We start from the raw sequence: 15387 nt of genomic DNA on the forward strand, positions 1-15387 counted from the left end.
TAATAATCATTGGTAGTGGTACCTCCACTTACTTGGGCAGTCTTGATCTTAAGCTATACTTAAGATCAAAGTCCATCCTGGTAACTCTGCTAAATTTTCTAAGGGTTGCACAGAGTGAATTGGTTACATGGCATCCAATTAAACAAGTCAAAGTGTTTGTAATCATATAAAAAAATTGTAGGTTATGGCAGGTTGGAAGTCTGCAGAAAGGAATGAGAGCAGAAATGAAAAACAAAGCGACACATCATTTCTGCAGTAGCTAACAAACTGTTTTTTATATCTCAGTAAAACTCAGTCATTGTCAGTTCTCTTCCTTCTGAAGGCTGGTGCTATTTATTCAGCACTTCAAAGGGATTGTACTTCATTTCAGCCTAAAGCTCTGATCTCCTCCCACCTAATTGGAGTAAAACTGTTTCAGATTTTCAAGAGTTATTAAATTTTTTTTTTTTGTCCTTGGTATAGAGATCTTTCTGAAATACTCATGTCATGTGAAAAATAGAGTCATGATCAGGCTAGCCAGGCAGGAACTCATGCAACTCATCTAAAAGGAGCTTTTCAGCAAAGCCCTTTCACTACTGCCATTTTTTTCCACATCAACCAGTCAAGGCCAAAAGGGGTGCTCCAGAGGAATCACACTGTATCATTGCAAGAGAGAACATCTGCAACCCAAAACACAGTTCTCCATTAGAACCTCCCTGTATTAAGTATGTAATAGAGGAAATTGTGACAGGTTAACATAGTACACACTCATTTTCAAAGTAGCATATGCAGCAAGGCCATGGGAGACCAAAATGAAAAGAATTCTTGTTCAGAGGTTCTGTTCTGCCTGTAATACAGCTGCTGTCAGAGGAGATGCAAGGACTAGAAGTTTGATGAGAGAGCTTGAATAATCAAGTGTTCACACGTCAAAGATGACAATACATTTGCAGGTGCTGAGTGAAATCTAACAGAAAGGAATTAAAAATAATGTTTATATCCAAACAGGGCACAGACAGCCTGCTTGATTTTGGAGAAGACTTACTACAAGTATCGAGTACATCCATAACACAGAGATGTCCACAGCAAAGAGGACTCTCTGCACCTTAGAATTCCCTCCAAATTTTTCCATCATGGTCCACGGGAGTTAGCTTCTTTCAGTGTCTCAAAGGTCTGTCCTGGACCATAGGATCTTTTTCACCCACTTAAGAAAGCAGCTAGCCACTACTGATTGATTCATTTCCTCACTACTTAAAGCCATTCTAGTGTGCAATTATACAAGCCATAACCAAGCATGGGTTTTGACCAGCAAAAACCTAACTACAGCAGCACAGCTATGCTGTGACAGAAAGTGATGCAATTAACAACTACTAAGCATCTGACAAGTGATTGGTTTGGTTTTGCCTTCAAGTAACCTGAAATACCTCCCTGGTCCTGCAGTTAGTGTCCATCTCTTGCTGTTAGTTCTCTTCCTATACAGGGGAAGATTGTTTCCAGACTTGAGGAACAGTCAGTGTGCATGCATGCCAAACACCTGCAGTTAATCAAATGAAAAACCATTTTTTCTGTCATCTCTACCGACTGTATTAATCACTGGCAAATTCACTGCTCAAATCTTGCAAGGTAGTACAAATTGATTTAAAAAAATTTCTATTTTCAGTTATTTCTGTAGAGTATTTTTCAACAGAAAAAGGAGGGTCTTAACAGAAACTCCTTATACCTGTGAAGATAAGGAATTTCTCTTTTAGTATGCGATTTCCTTTTGAAGTTTGGGAGACAGTCACAATGGATAGAATTTACCAAGGGAAGAACGTGAGCAGTCCTTATATACAGCCCCATGGAGACAGCAGTCTGACAAGAATAAAGAAAACTTGTTTAATCCACAAAATCCCTCAGCCTCAGTTTACAAACCACGTGCTTGTGACTAAGAATTGGGGTGATGCAGTTGACAGAACAGTGTTAGTCATCATCTTTTTCCGATACAGACAATATTTATAGAAGGGACACAGCAAAACTTCACAACAGCTTTGAGACTGAGGCAGATTGAAGATAACTAAGGAGCCCTCTTCCCCTCAGTCTACATATTATGCATAGTTGCATAATAGCATTACTTTCTGAGAAGTATCTCATACAGAAATCCAAAATAAGCAGACATTGCAGACACTAACACAAATTTTCAGTGGCAATTCTCCCATAGAATTTGCCAGCAGCATTAAGGGCAATGAAAACACTGGGGAAACTGCAAAAAGCAGCAGCTGATCTGTAATACAGCCAAAGCATTATTCTTTGTTAGTAAGAAAGATGAGAAAATTGCAAAGAAGAAAGTTGTTCAAGACTAAGAAACTAGTTTATCCAGCTGCTTTATCAACCAGGAAAAATGAAAAAGACTAAGACTTCAAGTTGATAACAGCTCCTTGTCTCTGAACCTCTCCTGGAAACCACAACTAAGTGGCCAAAAGTGGAAGAAAAAAAAATCCACACTATGCACTATATTACCTATATTACTGAGATAGACAGTACTTGTGAACAGACAATTTTAACCTTACGTTTACCAAATGAATACCAAGAGCTATGTTAATTAGTTTGCCAATTGTAAGCAAACTTCTTTTCCTTCTTGTTACTGGGTTAAAGGGAACACCTAACACTGGACCTGTCATTCAAAAAACACCTTGGTTTTTGAGAAGAGCATGCGGATGCTCCTATTTAGGAAGGGCTTTAAGACAGATGTTGGATTGAAAAATTCCCAGAGATATTCTTATCATTCCTCTCAACTAAGATTAGTGCTCTATAGACTCCATTCTTCAGGCAACCATGCCACAGACAAGAGCTTCATGAGCTCCAGCTGTCACCAAGAAGTTACAGCACAGAGTACTGTTACCTGACATAAGAATTAATTCCCATGGTGAAGGCATTCTATAAATCTTAATCTCAAGTGAAAAGTACAACATTCAAATTTAAGAATAAACCATTAACTCCACTAAATCTTTTTACACAAACACTGAGGTCAAGCAGTTTCCATAAAGTTAACAAGCCAACAAATAGCAACAAAAATTTACCAAGAGGAGAAGTCAGTAGCTCAAGGGCACCAAAATGCAAAGTTACAGTACATCTGTCTTCTGCAAGAGATTGCCTGTTCTGGTTTTCTCTGCTCCCATTTATTTTGGAAGGGTACAGTACAGCTGAGAAAGCTCTTTTAATAGGGAGAAGAAAGGCAGTTGCAGTATTTTTATTTTATTTTATTAGGCTTAGAGACAAAATAGATGTAATATGGCTAAGCTTGATCGTACACTCAATTCATTTTATAGTAAAGCACTGTTGCATCCAATTGCATGAAAAGAAGTGTTGTCACCTCTCACACACACACACACACACACACACACACAGAAAAACAGCCTAAGTATCTATCAGTATACCACATGCAAAACAACAGCCAAATCACTCTGTGCTTTGAGCCCCCAGTGTCTACTATGCCAAGCCATGACTCCAACTAGCTGTTCCTAAAAATCACTTGGCGCAGACTTTAAGAGCCTGAGCTCTCAGCTGGGAACTCTACAGTCTAACATTGTCTGCTCTATTTCAGTCCAGACTACATTTTCAGCCCCTATCACAGATCTCCCAGTGCAAAGATATTTGCTGGAATCTGAGCTTTCTGGTTTATCCCATAGCTCCGCCCCTATCCTCACCTCCTCCTCCCTACCCATCACTGTGTAATTCAGCAAATATTTCTCCCACACCTGCATATCTACTAGTATTTAGAACGTTAGCTAAGAACTCAGAAACTGCTCTGATCTGCAGACCACACATGAAAACCAGACCCGGTTCTGTTGCCAAAAGCCTGGCTTACCCTGTTATCCCCATCAGTCTGCAAAGGTCAACAGCCATGCACGAAGACTAGGCCTTCAACTTTCTTTTACCTAGAAGAAGCATGACAAAAGTCTGATCTATTCTATGAACAGGAATGTTCAAAGAAGCCAATAGAAACTGCTGAAGAAGATACACCATATATATTCTTACAGGTACTACAAGAGTTACATTAATCCCATCCTTCAGCAAAAGCCTGTGTATTTGTGGTGAACATGGATTTTTAACATGACTGGATTCAGCTATATGGCCCTACTAGAAGCAGTGTTATCAGGACTACTTCATCTGACCATGACATGGACATGGATCTAGATGGACTGGACATCCTTTCGATTTTGCTCAGCCAGTTAGGATTCTTGTATTTGTCTATTCAGATGGAGACAGCTTCTATATTCTTTTTATCTTACTTGAAAGAATTGAGAGCTTAAAAATTCAGTCTAAGCTAAGCATTTAACTTACACAACTAGATTGTTGCCGCCTTGTCAAGTCGGATCTTAGCATTTGGAACTAGGAAAGACAATGCTAGTTAGTTTGCCAGACAAATTAGTGTTAATAGCAGCAGTCACCCATGCTAAATCCTACCCTTTTGGGGAGAGAGAGGATTGAGCTGGGACTTCTCACTGAACATCAAGTACTGACTTGCAGAACTGTGTCATATTTGTAGAAAGGAATATCCTGTCCAGGGGTAGTTCAGAAGAGCTGTAGGAAGGCAGATTTATAAACTTTGATAGGCATATCTTGATACACATAGTTGAAATACAGAAAGACAGGACCATGACAGTACTCAGAATCCTTTATAGAAACTCTTCTGACTACCACCCACTCGTCTCCCTACTGGATTCCAGTATATTGCATATTTCTTTTGCCATTCCCAAGTTTATTCACAAAGTGATTAATATTTAATTTTCTTTTATCCTGATAAGCGCTCCTGCAACCTACCTGACAAGAAATAATACAGACGTAAAGCAGTGTTATACTTTCAAAGTTTGAAAAAATTATCCTCGCTTCGTGGATTTTTGAAGAATAAGCAGCAAATAGCACAACTCATGAATTGCCTTCCCAGACACTGGCCACAGCACTGTCAGGCATGGGGTCACAAGTTGATCTAAGGCAAGTAGACACTGATGTGCTTTCATTTCCATGGTGAGAACAGGGTGACAGTTTAATCTCAGCCAAGATGGCTATTCATTTTTGAAGTGGTTTAAAAACATTCACAGTTTGCAATTAGCACTGCTCTGAACTGACAGACAAGATGGACCATTACTGCCATTTGGAAGAGGCAAGGGAAATGAAAACAAAACTGAAGGGAAAAGTGAACCACAACACAAAACCACAACAACAACTAAAGAAAAAATGTTGATTTTTCAGATCCAGCTTGAAAACCTCATTCTGCCTTTGTTTAAAAGTCCACAGATCTGCAAATTACATCATAAACCACCAAACAGATGCACCAGTATCATTTCAGGAGTAGCACATCCATATGAACTCATATCTCATTAAACTAGACACCAACTGTATTATTATCTGTCAGCCTTGTTCTGGACACATGCTGTTGCAGACCCCAGAGACATCAACTGCACCATATTCCGCAATGTCTCAATTCAGGAATTACTACAAGCAGCATGTCACAGGGTCTTACTCCTCCTTCACCACTTATTTTCTAGAGGAGAACACAGACAACATTCAAATTTTAGCAATTCCAAATGCTATGTCTGATCTTCTGCATAGCTTTCACCATACCACATACGTATTCAGGAATTTTGCTTATACTACTTCTGACAGGAGATTTTTTTGCCTTACAGTTCAAAAGCACAAAACAGAGAGCTCTCAACATCCCTTGCTACCCCCACCTTAAACAAAGTATCTTCCTTACTATTCATTTTCTTTTTCAATTAATTTTGAGTGATTTGTTCTGCTCGTCCCACCTCCCTTAAGAGAGAGCAGGGATAGACATCCCTGGTTCCACATCTCCCCTTCCAACAAGATCCATACACATTAAAATCCATTAAAATTAAGCAAAAAATGATAACATTTAGAAGGGACCCAACCATTTAAGGTACCTGGCACTCTTGAATGTCCGCAGCCTCTAATGCCTTAGCTCAAACTGAAAATCTCAACAGCTTAAAGGGTATCACCCCCATTACAAGAGCTTAATTATAAACAAACAAAAAAGCAACAAATAAAAAAAAAACAACACATAAAACCAACCAACCAAAAGAACAACAATAAAACAGATGAACACCACAAACTTCCTTTTTTCCACCCTTTGCTCTTTACCTCCTGTAGTCTCCAAAAAACTCTTAAAAACTTATTCTCAGGTACCCAGCATATTGTTGTATCGATGTACAGCTGAACATGTGACCTGGACAAATACTAATGAGCTAGAGCCACTTCTCCTTTCATCATTTTCTATGGTGCCCACAAGTTATACCCTACAGCCATTATATACCTACCAGCTTTTCCTGCAATAAGTCAGAACAAAATTCTGTTACTGAACAAAAGAGTTTGTTACAGAATTTCTTTAGAAACACCATACTGCAGCTACCACCATGTGTACTTATTACTCCTGGAGACATCTGCCACTACAGTCCTTTTGCTCTTGGGATTTCCATATTTCTCTGACTGGCAGACTCAGGACTTCAGAAACAACAGCATCACCCAGTGCAATAGCAAGTGCAGGATCAGAAAAGTAGGAAAACACAACACAGTTTCATACTACCCACCATATTACGTTGCTCCTCAGTTTCCCTAGTCACCCTTCCCAGCAACAACACCTCTCTTACCTCTTCCTCAGCTCAGCTATAGGCAAGAAAACCAAAGCAGTTCAATCTTATGCCCCAAGTTTCCTAGTATGATGCATAATCCAGTCACTCCCTTTTTAGATCCAGGCGTCTCATTTCTTCAAAAGCTTTTAGTCAGCAAAGTCTCTCCTTTAGTCCAGTGAAAGTATGAGGGGCAGTAAGACGCTGGTAAGCTGATCTGTTATAAACACCCTTAAGGTGATTCTCTAATCTGTATCTTCATCAGTTACATATACTGAAAAAATTCTTAAAGCAGGTTTTTGCCTTGCCCTGCAAAAGACTCACTCAACCCTGTTAGCTGCCTGAATCCAGCTGGCAGAAGCTGTGAAGGTAATTTGGATGGGGCTAATAGCTTCATGCACACCACCTGGACTGGGGCAACTGCTCACAGGTGTATGCTCACAGTCCACACCAACTTGAGCTTCCTTCATCGAGGTATAATTTACATTTTCTACAGCATATATGTTAATTACCTCACCCCACAGCTGAATTCCAACTTGGTAACTCTATCATGTGCCTAAGTCCATCTTTCCCACACTATAGGAAATTTAATGTTACTTTCTTCCAGCTCTTTATAGCATGCACTCCAAATCCATGTGGGCTTACAAAAAATCAGAGTGTAGGCATGACAGGCTTTAGTCACTTTCTACTTGCCCTTTTCCAGTTTAGATGGTGCTTTTTTCTTCTTCCAAGACATAAACCACTCAAAACATTACCCTGCTTTCTCAGTATACCTGCCCCCAAACCCTCCAGTTGGCACCTCTATAAGTACATCCATCCTCCTAGGATGAACATTGCCAGCCTCAGGGCCTGGCTTTGCTTCATTAGTTTCTCACCAGTTGTTCCAGCTCTTAACAGGAATTGCAATTCCTCCTGAATTCCCTCCACAACAGGAGCTGTATGTGCTGTGCCATTCCCTTCTCACACAGACATGCTCACTTCTTTCCTTCTTTGTACCCATTGCTGGGGATTCTACCTTGCACTCCAACCTGATCTGTTAGACCTGAGTGCTACGTCATGTGGAGAATCTTGTTTACATAATGATTAGTGAGACTACAACGATTAATTGAGCAGACCTCTCTTTTCTCTGCTCTTCGTGAACAGAGCTCAGAGGTGCTATCTGCACCCATCCTTGGACTTTCTTAAAGAAATTAATTGCTGTTATTTAAACTAAGAAGTACAATATTTCTTAGTCTCCAAAAGAAAGTTACTATTCACAGTACATGGGGAAACCTCTACTTGAGTCATCTTTCACTTCATAAGTCACAGATCATAATGTGTCCATGATGTTAATTGCAGCCATTAGCCCAGAATTAAATTTACGTAAATAAAAGCAATTATAATCATTATTGTTACTGTGGTGCAATTTTATTGCTAATTGTGCCCTCCCTAATCATGATCACCCTGACCTCTGGTATTGGCTAGTCTTTAAATATTTTTTTCTCCCACCTCAGAGAGAAAAAGAATTAGAAAGTCCACTTAGTGTAGTCTGAAGCATCACTCCTCACATCCAGCATATCATCACCTATCAGGAACTCGAAAAAACTATCCTATCCTGACCTGTTAGTACAGAATTACTAATCTCGCTTGATTTTTTGTTCAAGAGGCAAATAGAGTAGATATAGCTGAGGGAAAAGAAGGACTGTAGCTCATGCAGGCTTTTTCTATCACGTATTAAGTTTCCGACCACATCAGGGTTTTCAAGTTTCTAATTAACTCAAACAGGGGTGCAGTTTCAAGACTCAGAAGGACAATGTTTCTGAAACAGAGCATATCCTCTGAACTCTCTAGGCTAGGAATGTGGCAAGTATTTCACATACACACAGGACAAGTAATTCCCAGTCAAATCTGGTTAGAGCTACAGTTATTGCTCTACAGAACCTACGTTTTTCACTAAGCCCCAAGACAAGTATGCCCTGGTGAGTAAGTTACAGTTTCAGGTACCCTAGTCACTTAAAGCTAGCAATTACAGATCCACATTTGCTGACAAGCTATTTTCCTTCCAGTAGAAATTAAAGTGAACACAAAAGATAAGAGGGTGAAGGATGGATGCTATTTCCTAGGTCTAATCCCAGTATGGAGTCAAGGTGTATCCAGACACTCACCTGGTTTTCAGCTAAGAAATGCTTGTAAGTCGCACTGTTGAGATCAGCCTCATTATCACGTTGACACCTCTTTGCTGTCTTCTACTCTCTGAGCCTTCTCCTCAGTATGACTATGTATGCTAATAAGTAGGTCATTAACTTGTACGTTTCTCTGCTGAGTCTCACATTCAATGCATGACAACCTGAGACAGAATGCTGCAATTCAGGAAGCAATTGAAAAGACATATGACTGAAGCCTTATAAGGTGTTGTAGTTCGTGCAGTGCTGGGGTGGCAAAAGTTATCACTTTTCATATATGATACAAACTGTAGGTTCTGCTTGCTGTGACCATCACTGACATTTCAAAAGTTGGGAGCTTTACACTCACTGAACGAGCAAAACTTTCTCCTGTCATCCTATTTCACCATTCTGTAGAACTATTTCACATTATCTTGCAGGTACACATTCTACTCTGAGAGAAAATAAAAAGATGAGTGTGCTAAATTGAATTAAAGAGTGAAGATGTTGGTCTATAGGCAGCTGTTATCTCACAGATGTGTTAGATAACTGTTATGACAGAACAAATGTTTAGTGCACTAACTTCAGTACCACAGTCATTTAAGACTGCATAATCTATGCCTGATATTCACCGTGAAAATACATAATGCTATCATTTCATGAAGGTATGCTATCACTTTGTCACAAAGAGAGACCATCTGTTCATGACTTTTATTAGGGTTGACTACCTTTCCATTATGCTTATCCTTTTTCCTGCATATTCTATTAAAGAATATATACTGTTCTGTTTACCTGAGTTAGTACAGACATCCCTCCACACCACTCTTCATTTTGTGGCACCTTTTCAACAAGTCAAACAAGTAATACACACAGTGCAAGTCTGACAGTGCCACAGTGATTTCTAAATCCGCCAATCAATCTCGTGGAAGACACCTTCAAAGACACATATTTTCAAGCACAGAGTATGGTATATTCATATTCTGTAATCAATTCTACGTCCCTTGCATATCTAAAGTTCCCTTGAAGTACAGAAGAAGTTTAAGTACTCCAGTGAACAAGGCTCTGTATTGTTACCAATAACAGTAACTCCTTTGATCTGCCAAGACAAGCGACCATAGATTTAGCTAAGATTGGAAGAGCAATAAAAATGCAAAAAGAGAGAAATAATTTATATGAACTTTTTTAAAAACAAAAAAAGGGACAGCTAACATAATGTACTTCATCTAATCACTTACGAATTTAGCAGAACTTGTAGCTTTGATTTCACTTATATACCAGTCAGGTGAGAAATTGCAAAATCTCTAGTGAATAGAGGAAAATTTCTCTGTTGGCGAGAGAACCATGTTCTTTTAAATACAAGATCATTAATCAAGATAAAATCATTTTTTGCACTCGAGCTTGCTGTTTGCAACAGGAAATTTCAAGTAAATCACACCATAACGTACTTCTAATGAACACTTAACTGCTGCAAATCACTACCAACATTTTTACAACTAAAAGGGGATCTGCATTATCTTACTAATAACTTATTAAAATGGTCAAGAGCTTCCTACAGACTGTAAGAGAACCTAGAAAGTTCAACAAAAAGAGACAGTACAAATTCTGTGATGACCTTTTCTGGATGTAATTACTTATAGTGTATGAAAACCTGAGAAATAATTGCAACATCTCAGCATCATACACAAGCCTGTGTTATCACAACTATAAAAGGGTCACTCTCAAATTGTTAGCATTACAATTGTCAGCTTACTGCAATTCATTGCCAGGACAAAAATATACAAACCATAGACACAGCAGTTAATTTTTTGACTTACCAAAACAACCTGGAAATGATCGAATGTTCTCTAGACCGTATTTTGTCATTGTATTTACTGGGAGAAAAAAAACATTAGGTTTCACTGATGAATTGGAAGAGTGGATTTTACTGCAGCTTCTCTATCTTTTAGGTCAAAGACATCAAAACTATTTGGTATTTTCTTACTAATTATATATTCGCTCATATCAGCTCATTTCACATTTCTTCTAAGCAGACTGGTTTTCTGATACTTTAGCAGTAGGGATATACCATTGTGCACTTTTTCTTCTAAAGAACCAGTTTATTCTGAAAAGATTGCTGCTCTTTCTCCAAATTTCTAGGGCTAGCTTAATAAAACTAATATTCTTGTCCACAATTATCTATACCATTACTGTTCGAAATATCTAAATATCTGGAATGATAACAAAATGATTTTACTGAAAAAGATTACTAGCTATTATTTTCTTTATGTTAATTCAGCATTGCCAAGACCAACTCCACAAAACACAACATTACTAATTTCAGCAGTTTTGTAGGTCCAACTATAAATTCTCAGCAAATAGAATCATGATGAACTTCTCAGCACTTGCTTAGATGATAAAACAGTAATTTGGAATGGGATAAATGTAGCTGCCATCAGGAGACATTGGCTATCAGTGGTGAGGTAAACCCAAGACAAAACAGACTGTATTGAGATTATCAGATTTTGGAGTTTCTGAGAAGCGTTATGGTTTTTATCTCAGGCAAGAGTCGTTCTTAGATGTCTTTTTCTTTTTTTTTTTTCTTTTTTTTTTTTTTTTTTTTGTACACAAGGCGTGGATTTTGCTGCTGGAGAATAGCAGCTATTTCTCCTTTAAACTGAACCAAACTGATACATGTATCACTCCCAGCATTATTAACAACTGTATACACAAAAAAAGCTACAGAAGGCAATGGGTGGACAGATTGTAAGCAATATATATTCTTTTAAAGAGGTAAATAAAGAAGCATGGAAAATTACTGATGATACGGCTTTGGGGGCACCCTTAAGCTTTCCAGCTTCTTCAGGATAGCTATTCACGATTTTGACTTACTCTCCCCAGCTGTAACATGTATTACAATGACAACTTTTTCCTGTAATACAAACCAAGACAGGGCAAAATCTCTAGGAATCAGTTGAAAATGAGTAACTATCTATAGAGGCGGTCAAAATAAGGAAAATGGTATTGGACTAGAATTAAATGATTTTTCTTATAAACCAATTATAATTTGCACTTTCCCTGAATGTCCTGTATAGATAATTATTTCTTGGAACATCTTTATAAAGCACATTGTTCCTGCTGTGGTTTTAGGTACATTCTCTTCCAAAACTTACTGAACCACCAGTATCCTTAATTTCCAGAGGAAGAAGAAACAGGAGAATGGAATACTGAGCAGCATGGAGGCTGATACGTCACTATTACATATCCTGCTACTTTCCTGTCTCAATACTATTTTTTCATCAGAAGAAAAAGAAAAAGAAAGAGAAAAAGAAGGAGAAGACTGAAAAAATTACAATAGCACTGAGTGCTGTACTCAGGTCCCTCTATGGGTATTGTAAGTTGCCTATACTCTACTTTTTTTTTTTTTTTTTTTAATTCAGTGTTCTATCTCAACAAATGTAACAATCGTTACCTGCAGTTGTTTGTTCTCAAGAGTCAGGAACTCTTATCTTTCTAAAAGAAGTCAATTTGCGCCCCATGACTCTTTCACAATGCTATCACTGAGATCAACAGTTAACAACTACATTACAGAGAATCACATTACCTCCTGAATTCACATGCTATTCATAAATTCAAGCCGTATCTTGCCTGTAGTTCGTGTCCTACGTCACTCAGTATGTCCTATTTTTACCCCAAATATTAAATGCTGTTGCACTTTTCTATATTATCTTCAAAACTATCAAGGAAAAGACAATATATCAGATACGAAAGAAATATACTAGATATTAAACCCTAAAAAGACATTGTAGCCTTGTCCTTGACAGATGTATTGTACCAATCACTAGAAGATGTGGATGTCTACTTTTCGTTTTACAGACTTATCACACCACTACATTTTGAGTTGAACTGTCAGATAGGAAAAGGAGAGACTCTTCTAAAATCTTAGAGAAATAACTTGTGCATCAAGTACTGTAAGAGCTGATAAGCAAGCTACAGTGTCCCTGGAAACTTTCTGATATTTAATAGAATAAAAGTAAAAACCTAAAATAAGAGTTACGTGCCTATGCATATGTGAAACAGTTTGCTGGTATCTGCTGATACATATAGATCAATAATCTGAAGAGTCAGCGCCCTCTACCCTTGTATAGTTCTGAACAATTTTGACCCTTCTGAAAATGAATCACAGCACCTATCACTTTGTCAGAAATCTCAAACACCTGAAGTGCAACATTCCTAGGGGATTAGTCACTACAGCTGAGTAATTCCCATAGCTGTAGAGGGAAGAGTGGAAGCATCTCTTGTTTCAAGTTATTGTTCTTAAGATAAAGATTTTATCCAAGCAACTTTCACTTGACTTGTTGTGGGTTTTTGTGGTTTTCTTTTTCTTTAAGGGATCTGAAAGACTTCTCAAAAGACTTCTTCCTTAGCATTAGAGTTAAAGGAAAAATATTCTCAATTTATATTCTAAATTTAGCAATGGCTTACGCTTTCATGAGAGTTAACTTGGCTGAACACTCTTTGTCAGTGTAAGTGGTTTAATTTGAGTTACATGAAGTAGAAAAAGTCAGCTACCTCTTCTCTCCCAGGATGTAGCATTCTTCAAATTCAAATACAAAAAACTTTAAAATAAAATGCAAACCAGCAAGCAAATATGTAAATCTGTGCACCTAGCTACAGGTAAATCAGTGGTTTACTCAAGAAGAGACTTTAAAAGAACATTCCCAAAAGAAAATACAGAAATTATCACACAATTGATTCTCTACATGCATCAATTAAGAGAGATGTTTATGTTGCTATCATTAATATAATTGAATGTATTTATGTATATTCAAGTCATCTGTAAACTACACAGATCTGCTTTTATAGATCTTTTAACTAAGGTAACACAAAACTTTAAGCAAGCTGCAAAACATGAAAGAGCAGCAAAGCAAATATTTCCAGAGTAGTTCCAGACTACTCTTAGATTAGAGCAGATATTTAATTTAGCTTAAAATTTGATACCAAATTTTCAGTTTAAAAGATGCTCTAAATCTTTATTCACTAAAGATCTCATTGAAATGTCAAAAGCAATAACACTAAACTTTAAGTACCAATTTAATTTTCAGTTCATTTTTCCTGAAACCAGACAGTTATCACATATCACATTTTTGACAGGTTGCCCCACATACGAATTCACTTTTCTGTATGTTCCTTCTTCAAGCAATCAGAATCTCTCCAAGGTTTACCTTTCATCCACATTATTTTTTTGCTCCAAAATGTTTTTTGCTCCAAAAACCATTGTTATTCTCTCTTTAGAGTCTTTCATGGGTATGTTTTTCCCCCCTCCTACTTTAATGCAATTTAATGAAGTTAGTCTTGGGTCATGAACCACACCATGAAAAAGAAAAAACTTTATGTCAGTGAGCTATGTAGTGCTAACACAGATTATTTTCTCAAGTGTTTGTTAGTCAGATAATTTGACTTATGGCGACAACAAATACCAAAGCATATGAGAGCCTTCTGAAGTTATGTTATATATGGAATTTGCACCATGGTTGAAAAGAAGGACGAAGGGATGACATAAAATGAACAGTGTTACTGATAATATTAATGTGAAAAAGAATATGAAATAACTTTCTCAACTGATTTTCAAACTTTTAGGGAGTAACTTACTGCAATCTTATCTGCAACAAAATAGCCATTTTTGCTCATGTTTCTTCCTCATTTTGTGTATCAGCAAAACCTATCAAATCGCTGGCAGGCCTAGAATTGGAATAGATTCATTTTTTATGTACTGGATAAACATAACACCAAAGTTCATACAGACAGATCTCAGAGAAATCAAAAAGCTTTCTTACCTATGAAATATTCCACAAGCAGAAAAGGCAATTTAATTTGTGACTAAAGCACTAGACTGAATATTAGGGTTTAATCATCTCTATTCTTCTCTGTGATCTAAAAGTAGGTTATTTCAATGATATATTTGTCTCAATTCTTTCTCCTTAGTGAGATGATAAAAATCAAATCTCCTTTGCAAACTTTTGGATGTAAGGGTGAAGAGTACCATGCCACTATATTATTTTAATAATCAGATGAAATAGGAATAGTCCATTTTTAAACATCAATGAACATCCAAAGTTATAATAAAACATTCTTGAGACACATAACAGTAGCATTTGCAAGCAACTTATATGCAAGGAATCAACAAGCATTAAAGGAAAGTATGCAGTGGGTTGACTCTTCTTCAAAGAAACTTAGAGGGCATAAAGTGACTCATAAATATGTGTTCAATACAGCAAAAATCACAAACTACAATTACACTTTAAACTAGATAGCAAATTTTAAACTAAGTATCATTTACTATTTCTGCATAGTTTGCCTGTATAAAATGGTTAGGTTTTGTTGGTGGGAGGTTCTGTTTATTTTTAATCAACCAAGGACCTAGAAAAGTCATTTTTCTAATGTAAATACAGATAAGATTCAAATAAAACATTAAATCACTTACTTCATAGAAAATGTATTTTAATAGTGAATGAAAAATAAAGGATTTGTCCCTTCCTACTGGAAGCAAAGAAGCCAAGAAGCTGTATTTTCCTCAAAGCTGTAAAACTTGCCTAAAAATCAATGTAAAAGAAGGTAATTAAGTACATGATAGTAATACTTCCTTCAAAACTTAGCCATGACTGAAATGG

At 37.2% G+C, this 15387-nt stretch overlaps 1 long non-coding RNA gene across 1 annotated transcript in view; it reads right to left on the bottom strand.

Moving 5' to 3' along the window:
* The window catches only part of LOC116238909 (uncharacterized), a 60275-nt gene extending 51016 nt beyond the window's left edge, over positions 1-9259 (bottom strand). Inside the window, exon 1 of the long non-coding RNA XR_016466139.1 lies at positions 8744-9259. This is a non-coding gene — a long non-coding RNA (uncharacterized LOC116238909). The remainder of the gene's footprint in view (positions 1-8743) is intronic.
* Between the last annotated feature and the right edge of the window lie 6128 nt (positions 9260-15387).

The sequence above is a fragment of the Phasianus colchicus genome, chromosome 4, assembly GCF_987193195.1.
Source record: "Phasianus colchicus chromosome 4, bPhaCol1.hap1.1, whole genome shotgun sequence".
Taxonomy (NCBI): Eukaryota; Metazoa; Chordata; class Aves; order Galliformes; family Phasianidae; genus Phasianus; species Phasianus colchicus.